Source organism: Plectropomus leopardus, chromosome 20, assembly GCF_026936395.1.
Source record: "Plectropomus leopardus strain MGB_pleo_1.0 chromosome 20, ASM2693639v1, whole genome shotgun sequence".
Classification (NCBI taxonomy): Eukaryota; Metazoa; Chordata; class Actinopteri; order Perciformes; family Serranidae; genus Plectropomus; species Plectropomus leopardus.
The window spans coordinates 4,394,040-4,403,767 of record NC_142195.1 but is presented as its reverse complement, the minus strand read 5'-3'; the positions used below and the strand labels follow the sequence as shown (position 1 = coordinate 4,403,767).

The 9,728-nt window shown below is 41.4% G+C and overlaps 1 pseudogene across 1 annotated transcript; it reads right to left on the bottom strand.

Annotated features, from left to right (window-relative positions):
* Positions 1–4,185: 4,185 nt before the first annotated feature.
* On the bottom strand, positions 4,186–8,871 carry LOC148186143 (betaine--homocysteine S-methyltransferase 1-like; annotated as a pseudogene). Its single transcript, XR_015775256.1, has 4 exons — positions 8,851–8,871; positions 8,521–8,653; positions 6,461–6,637; positions 4,186–5,724 (listed from the first exon to the last, which is right to left on the bottom strand). The product of XR_015775256.1 is annotated as a betaine--homocysteine S-methyltransferase 1-like (transcript).
* Positions 8,872–9,728: the final 857 nt, after the last annotated feature.

Genomic DNA, 9,728 nt, shown 5'->3' with positions numbered 1-9,728 from the left:
CGGCGCATCTGGACAGTGTGATCGATGCCACGAATTTACTGACAACTTTTACATTTATATGCATTTTTTTCTAAATCATAAAAAAGGCGGAATTAAACAGGGCTAGTTTGTAAGGTTTATAGGAGAAAATATATCAAATTTAAGTGTACTCTAAAACTAATATTAAATCTAAAGTGGCTAAATGGACTTAAGTATGTTTTGGTGAGGCCTCGTCCACAGCAGTATATTACTCAGGGTGTTTTGGGACTGTGCTTTATTTATCCGGGGAGGGGGTGCCTGGGGTGAGGCTCTTTATTTAAGTGAAATAAAAAATATTTCCTTTTCAAGTTGTATATCTATTACCAAAGCCAGTTTTATAAAACAAGTTCTTCCTCGCTGCTTACATTTTTTAATGCCTTACCTATGTTGCAGCACCCCGTTTCCACTGATAAATAAAGAACGGGCCCTATTTCTAACCACCGAGGGAGGGCGGCACAAATACAAATAAGGGACATTGCTGTTTTGCACGGGATTAAAATCACAGACCACGTAATGCTGAATCCTGTGCGAATAGGGCGGTATTTAGATATAACATTCCATTGATATGAGCTAGTTTTTGAGCTGGTTTAAGAAAGCTATTATCACATATTATTATGGGAGATGACTTTTTGTTATATATTGCTATCGATTTGTATTTATAGTGCATTAAAAAAAACGTAGCTGTGTGTAAACATAACGATGAATGCTTTTATGTGATTCTGTGGACTATACCTGCCCCTGCTGTTACAGCTCAGCTGATTTTGCATTGATGACAAAAGTAAGAAGAAGATGAAGCACCTGCGTGTGATTTAAAACACAAGATTAGTATATTTAAAAATGAAAAATACTAGGCTAAATTAGGAATAATCATACTTACTATGTATTATACTGCATTTTCTACTGATTATATTTGTAATCACATTAAATATGTAATATATCAGTAATCAATTGAAGAAAGCATACTGCAATGATGCTGCTTCTTGTCAAGAATCCTGCAGGATGAGCAAAGTAGGTGTTACAGGTCAGCAGTGGAGAGGAGCGACTGTGTTACAGGTCAGCAGTGGAGAGGAGCGACTGTGTTACAGGTCAGCAGTGGAGAGGAGCGACTGTGTTACGGTCAGCAGTGCAGAGGAGCGTCTGTGTTACAGGTCAGCAGTGGAGAGGAGCGACTGTGTTACAGGTCAGCAGTGGAGAGGAGCGACTGTGTTACAGGTCAGCAGTGGAGAGGAGCGACTGTGTTACAGGTCAGCAGTGGAGAGGAGCGACGGTTTTAGAGAGGTGAAGGAGCACTGTTGTTGGCAGGGTGCTGGTAGGTGGGGGAGCAGTGATTTTGGCTGGGTGAAGTACGTTGGCTGGTTGCTGGTACGTGTAGAAGAAGTGATATTTGCTAGGTGCTTGTAGATGGAGGAGCAGCGATGTTGGCTAGCTGCTAACAGGAGGAGCAACAGTGAGGTTAGTTTGGTGCTGGACGGTGGGGGAGAGGTGATGCTGGCTGGGTGCTGGAGCACTTGTTGGGGAAATGGTTATTCCAAATGTTTCCATTGCAAATATGAATGGGTTGGGTAGCACCTTTGGAGCTGTGTGGGGGTTGCTGGATGAGTGGCTACTGTTGTCCCTCTTTACCTTTTTGGATTGGCTCTTGCTTCCAAGATGTCCATCTTACAAGTGTTGTTTTTTTCTGTCATTTCTTATTTGTTTTTCTTCAATTCTTAACTGCAGCCGAATGAATCTTCTAATATTTTTTTCTTTTACTCCACAGCATAATGGAAGATTGCTGGAGAGTCCCTGAGCCTCCTTCTCCAAGAAATCCACTGTGTTGGGAAGCTTCATGAGGGAGGAAGCAGTCCTGGTCCTTAATAGTTTCTCAATGTTGTGGATGAAATCAAAGGCTTCCCGGGAGGGATGACAAAGAGCACCTGCCTTAAACTCTTCCAGGTTTACCAGGATTGTTTTCTCCAGCAGGACTGTCGTCATTAGGGTGACAAGAGATAGGGTGAGAAGCTCGGTCATCCGGGAGGAGCTCGGAGTAGAGCCGCTGCTCCTCCGCGTTGAGAAGAGCCTCCCTGGTGAGTTGTTCAGGGCACGTCCCACCGGTAGAAGACCCCGGGGAAGACCCAGGACACGCTGGAGAGACTATGTCTCTCAGCTGGCCTGGGAACATCTCGGGATCCCCCCAGGAAGAGCTGGACAAAGTGGCCGGGGAGAGGGAAGTCTGGGCTTCCCTGCTTGGGCTGCTGCCCCCGCGACCCGACCCCGATAAGTGGAGAAAATGGATTGATGGATGGATGGACTGTCGTCATTGTGCTCAGTTGCAGTTTTGCAGTTCTCACAGATGCTGGCAAACCTGATGAGTTTGTGGATGATGTAGCCCGCAAGGTGAAAGAGAATGCATTTCTCAGCTTTAGAGAGGTCAGGTGTTTCTCTCTTCACCGCCATCAGCTGTTCCACTCTGACTGATGGAGGGACATTTGGCTCCACTGTGTAAAGGAAGTCTGCCAAAAAGGTACCATCACCTTCCTGGTAGCTCCCTGACCTGATGGTTGTGAGGAACTGCCCCATCGATATGATCCTTAGCGCATGATTAAATTTCACTGGAGTTGGGACAGGATTTTTTGACCGCACATGGCTGAATGTGTTTTCAAGGCAGTCTTGTGTGAACCTAGCTGTCAACACAAACCTGCGTCCTTGTGACAGCATCTCCTCCTGTATGGCTAATATTGATGTCGCCATTGTCAGCCCTGTTTGTATAGGCTTCCAACCTCCCTTTTTCCCAATCTTCATCCCACAGAAGAGATAAACTATGTCCTGGAGGAGGGTGACAGCCTTCTGGTACTACTCCATTGTTGTCCTGCTCAAGGCTGTAATGGGATGGCGAGATGACATCAGATCAAACCAGTGATCAATCTGCTCCAGGAGCCATGCTGTGGTCATGTATGACAGAGGGCGTTTTCTCGTTGCACCATGTATTTCAGTCCAGCACTTGTTGCCTTACTGAAAACATTTAGGGCAGAAAAACCTCTGTTAACACACCAGGTTCAAATTTGATACACTGCATCCTTCTTTGCAGGGTTCATATTCCTGACAGGGAATCTGCAATTCCTGCAGAGTTTTGTAGCCAGTTGGTCCGCAGCAAAGTGGATTTTTAATGCCTTTTTAATTGTGTCGTTGCTCCATTTCATCCCTTTTGTGGTTAGTCTCCCCAGTGCCTTAATTTGATCTTTGGAAAAAGTTTTCTTTATTTTTTTTGTCCCTAATTTCAATGGCCTTTTTGAGAACTGTACTTTTTCCTTTGTAACTACACTAGTTCAATGAATAATGGCCATGCATCGTACAGATGTCTTTTTGAGTTTTATTCCTTCTTTCATCATCCGCAGACACCTCAGACACCGTGAAAACGTGTGCGCCTCTTGAACCACATAGAATATTAATATTTTGGGGCCGTATGTACTTCCTCAGCAACCATGTTAGCACTCTGCTCTGTAGCCATGTTGGCGCTTCAACCCATAATGCCACACGTGCAACCCCTGAACTCTGGTCATGTGACCTATCACTCCATATCAAATACATTAATTACATAAAGAACAATACATCCCTTTCAACCAAACAATATTTTTAAAAGGTGGTATATTTTTAAATCATTTTTAAATTAAAGCTATCTTTTTAACAACCCATTTCTTACATTTTAATCAATTTTAATAACCATGAATTGAAACATTAATGAAATTATGACAGAAAATGTAAAATTTCAAAAAGATTTCAGTAATAAATGTCTTTCAGACAGTTACATCCTTCCTTAATTTTCTTAGTTCCGCCTTTGCTTTTTTGCTGATTTTTTCTTGTCTCTTTAATTTTTTTAATAGATCTGACTGACTGATTGCCGGCTCACTGGGAAACTGACTTTTCGGTGGTTCACTGGTTAGCTGACTGGCTGCTGACTCACTGGTTAACTGACTGGCTGCTGACTCACAGGATGGTGTTGGTTCTCTGTCTCGCGTCACTAGCCATGTCCTCCCTTTCTTCATTTTACCTTACCCCTCTCTTTGAAACTGACCTTAGTAGAAGATATGACAGAATTAGTTTTAAATAAAAGTTGCTTGAAAAAAACGATCACTTTAATTATTAACAGTTCAGACTTATACCTGCACCACTGTGAACACTGTGACTGTGATCAGAAGCTATTGCCTCAATATTTACAGGTGGAGTGGTGCACCGTGTTAAGGGGGCTCGTCTCTTTTTGACCACAAGGCGATGCACAAAGATGGTTGGAATTGCATCTGTCCGCAGCCTAGACTTGCCCTTTTTGATCCTGACAAACTGGTCTGCCTCAAAATGTGCCTGCATAGGGACTTGAGTTTACTTTCCACACACAAAATTTTAATTTTTTCTATCTACATACATATCCCTTAGTGGTTAAACGCACAAGTTCTTGGGGAACAATTAACACTTACTGGGAAAACATAAACTCATTATAAATCAAAAAGACAACAGAAAAAACTAAATTTGTATGTTAAGCATTTACAACTCATGAATTTTCATGGGGGAAAAGATCTCACCAATTTCAAGGCAGTTCCTCATGGATGCTTATGTGGGTTTGTCTACTAATTTTTCTACTTCTCTTTCAACACAAGAACTTCAGGAGGACTCTGGAGCCTGGAGACTTCCTGCTCTGAAACAGCAACCTCCTTTCCTCCTTATTTTTAATAAATCAAATTCTAAGCTACCAAATGTTGTGGTCTTTGTTTGTGGAAAAAGTACAAATGTAATTTTGGTATATTACCTCACATATTTTTCTGTTGTTGTAATCACTTGTTACATTGAGATTGCTGTGGCTGACTTTTATCATCCATGTTTTTCTCCTTTCTTTGTCAGCTGGGAAATCGTACATACGTGCACCTTTCTCTGATCGATTTGGGCACCCCCACGCAGCACAGCAAACCATGATGGAGACTACATGAGCGGAAAATACAATAGAAAGGGCAGAGACAAACTGCTATACATGCTATTGATATTTCTGAGTCTATTAGATTTATGCATGTTAAAAAGATCAAATCTACATATATATTTATGCTGGTGCTGCTGCTAGGCCATTGACCCTTCGTGCTGTCAGCTGTCAGTCATTGATAGTATCTAATAACTTCACACACAGCACATAATGATATTGTTGCTACATGCGCGCTTCATACTACTACATACGTTGTGTTACATAAATATTGTAAATTGATGCATTGATTGACCACTAATTACCTAAAAACCGGAATTTCCTTTCTCTTAACCGTTGTTTTAAATGGGGCGCCAGCAACTTCCGGGAACTATTTGAAGCCTCCATGTGTCACCCGAGCATTTTGAACTTCCGTTGTCAGTACTCTGTTTATTCTAGTGCACTAGCCCCACCCAGCGGGTGCGGACATGGATGGGCAGAGAGGACGGCTGGACGCAGGCTTTTTGAGAGAAAACGTGAGAAAAAAAGAAACCTGTACCTCGCTCTGATCCAAGGCTTGGTGTGCATCTCCAGACCACTGCCCCACATGCCATGTTTCTCAGAGCCAGGGGGCAGGAAACCCCTCTCACATGCCAGCTCCTCAGCCAGGGCGCGGGTGTGATAGGGTTCAAATCCGCAGCAGCCTCCGATGTAACGGATACCGGCATCGTACGCCTCATGGGCGTATTTCTGCATGTCCCATCTGGTCAGGATCCTCGGCTCCAGACCTGTCGCAGAACACACAGCTGAACATCAGTGTCTTCCATTTAACAGTGTTGAAGCGTCAGGCCAGGGACGTTTCTAGGACTTAAGGACATTTCTAGGATTTTAGGACATTTCTCAGATTTTCTGATGTTTCTAGGATTTAAATTTGTTTTTTGTTCAGGTAGTTACAAGAATTTTAGGACATATCTAGGATTTTAATATATATCTAGGATTGTAGGACATTTCTAGGATTTAAGAATGTTTTTAGGACTTTAGGATGCCTTTAGGATTTTGGGACATTTCTTGGATGTAGTTACAAGAATTTTAAGACAACTTTAGGACATTTTCTAGGATTTAAGGAGGTTTTTAAGATTTTAGGTAGTTTCCAGAATTGTAGGACATTTCTAGGATTTTAGGACATTTCTTGGATTCTAATTTTTTTTTTAGGATTTTAGGATACTTCTAGGATTTTTGGGCATTTTTTCGGATTTTGGAATATTTCTGAAATTTTAGGACTTTTCTTAAGGTCCTTTTCAAGGATTTCAGAAAAGTAGGGGCATAGCTAGGACCTCTGTCGAGGTTGCAGGAGATCCTCCACTGCCATTTTTTTGATAAACAATCTCTAATTTGATGCTGTTTATGGACTCTAGCACATTATGTATCCTTAAAGTACAAAAACAATTCCCAGTGTGATTCACTTCATTTCTTTTGTTAATTCAGCCCACGGGCCGGTGATGAATATCACCGCTGAATACTTACTGAAAGGGAGCTCGGGCAGTGCGGTGATATTATGGCCGCTGCCACACTCAGGAGTGCGGTAAGCCATCGGCTGGGTCATGTAGTGAGCCTTCAGCCCGGCTCCCTCCTTCATCATCTTTGCAGTCTTCACACAGGTCTCTGGGTCAAAGTGGCAGTATACACCCACGATCTGAGCTCCTACAGAGAGGAGTCACAAAACGTTATCACTGCTCATCATCATAAGTGGCAAGGTTTTTAAAATAAATAAATAAATAAAAAAATTTCCATCAAGGTCACCATATCCTCGGGAAAGATTGTACCTCAGTTTCCTGTGGGGTTTCAGCAATAGAGGGGTTGTTCTTTGGATTTTAAAAGGGACAGAATGCTGATTTTAAAATGTAAAAGTTCAGTTTGTTAATGAGGATCTCTGCCTGTGAACAGCTGCATTAAGTCTTTAGTGACTCTTAAACCTGATGATGGAGACTTGGAATTTGTGACAGAAAACCTGAATCACAAACTGTTTGATAAACATGAGCGAATGCATTTTTACTGTTCACCACATACCTCCGCAATCAAGAAGTCCACATTTTTCTGGACAAAGACGTCCGTCTGTTTACCTTAAGAGGGCTTTGACTTCAGTCTCGCTCTTGCAGCTGAGGTAAGCTCCTCCTGCAACCAGAGCATCACCCTCATCGGCCACCTCCCTGGTCAGGTCACAAGCTGCTTCGTTTATTTGCTGCCCCTGAACGTCAGAGGACACAATGAATGCAACTGGCTTTCAATTACTGCAGATGCTGTAAACAACATTTAATAATTATTAATAAATTAAGTAAGCATTGGTGGAGTGACATCACTTTTCTTATGCTGCTGTTTGTCGCCTTTCACTAATATTTCAAACTGAGAACTCTGAGCAACTTGGTGAAATTTATGTCAAAAACATGGAAAAAAGGATATGAGCAGCTTGGCAAGAAATGTCCCTCAATTTGCAAGAAATTAAAAGATTAACAAAATCATTTCACAAAAGCTAGGGAAAAATGTTTTGGGGAAAAAACGCGTGAAATACTATATGTATAATTGTCATTATCAACCTGGGCCATAACTCACCAAACTAAACTGCAACCTATTTTCCAGTTGAAAACATGAGCGGTGAGAATCATTGCCTTCTCTGGTCCAAGAAGTCTAACTAACTAAGAACTAAATATTGATCAAATTAACAGCTTTTGAGCATGGCTTGTCAATAAAATGCTTTCCCCCTTCTTTCATAATCTCTTTATCACTAACAATCAATTTCATGATTACTCCACCCTGAAAAGCACTCTAGTTTTGTCCCCAAATCACGAACCACTTTATCCCAACTGAATAAGACATACTTAGGTTCCAAGATATGGAATTCATTTTCTCCTCACCTGGTTAGACTTTTTCTTTATCATTCCTGTTCCTCATAACCTTCCTGAGGTAAAAAGGTAACATCTGCAGACTTACATGCCACACAAGTTTAAGATTTGAATAAACTTGTGTGGCATGGAGTAAGTCTCCTTCCTTCTCCCTCCTCTTTCCTCATGTGCACTGTTTTTGGAAAACCTTGCATCTATGTGATGTGAGGTTTTAAAGGGTTAAGCTGCCAATAAGGGCCCATATTTCAGCAATAATTGAACACATTTGATAAACCAAGTAAAATGACATTATTCTGCACATTATATGACATAAAATTACAATTAGAAGTTGTCCTACTGTACTGTTTTTCTTTATTTAAAAAGGAAGCTCTCAAGTTAAAATAATCATCAAATATTCATGTTTGACCTTACATTGAAAAAAAACTTTATTTAATAGGAGAAATTTCCAATGGATTTCAATGGTTATGGATGGATAAAAGCGACCAGTGGGGCAGGGCAGACGGTATAGTGTGGATGCACCATCAAGGTCTGTGAGCGGCCCTGCTGCAGGTAGTTGGAACAAGAGGCTTCATGTGCAGCTGCTGTGACACAGCTGGCGCACTGAGGGAACAAGATGTCTCTTAGACCTTGACTTTCAAGTTGGGGAACACATGCATGCACAGAGACATGGAAATAATGATGTAATACCTGCTTCAGGGTACTCGGCTGCAGCCTCAGGTGTCCACGGTCCTGCTTTGGCATAACCTCTCTTCTCAAGGGCGAAGACAAAGCCTCCGTCCCCAATAACCATCTCTCCTGCATCCAGACTCTCCAAAATCCCCTGTGTGACATTCAAGTGTGCATGAAGCACAGAGAAGTTTGTTACATGGCATTATCTTGACGTAAGCAGTATGCAAGACACCTCCGTCTGCGCAAAAATGCACACATGCAATCAAAATCTGACAAAACTAAAAACATATTGGTATAATATCTCTGTGGTGCACATTAACTTAAGAGACATCTTATTCACTCACTCACCCTCTTTGCTCCTGGTGCCATGATCATTGCAGCAGTAACCGGCCCTCTCTCCTCAGCCACAGAGTCCCACTGAGTTTGCAGAAGCACTCTGTGGAGGCAACCATGCTACATTTATAATCCAATAAGGGTGTGGTGCTGCTGATGTCACCAAGAACCGCCTGCCTCTTATATACTTATCTCTTTTTTTTTCTTTTTCTTCTGGCAAGTTTGCAGAAAATTATTCACAATGTAGCAGCAATGCATGACTCTAGGTGCCCCATTGATATTTTCTGGAATAACTCAATCACTTTACAGCAGGGATATTGAACTTGCTTTGCTTGGGGGCCTGCTTTTGCAAAATGACAGGAGGCCAGGGGCCCCATATATATTTTCAAGGATTTTAGGACATTTCTAAAATTTTATGACATCTCTCAGACTTTGGGACTTTTTTAGGATTTTAAGATATTTCTAATATTTAAAGACATGTCTAGGATTTTAGGACATTAGGGTTGACATTATGTATTTTATGTACTAAAAGAGGTCTGCCAGTCGGGTAAAACACACTCTTATATTTCCACTTGGCTAACTGTGCAGATGCAATATGTCAGCTGAAGCTTATTTGCCTTGATTTCTTTCAAAAACATGGGAAGCAGGCAATGAGCGATGAAAGAAGATATCCCCAAAAAGTTAGCAAAATTAGTAAAAAGTACAAGAAAATCACCTGGAAAATACTGTGGAAAAAGAGAAAAAGAAAACAAAAACAAAAACCAAGGAAATGACCTAGAAAAGGTGCTTAAGAATATAACTAAAAAAAATTTAAAGTACAAGAAAATTACCCAAAAAAAGTGTGGAAAAAAGAAAAAAAGTTGACTGAGTTGAATTACCTGGAAAAGGTGCTT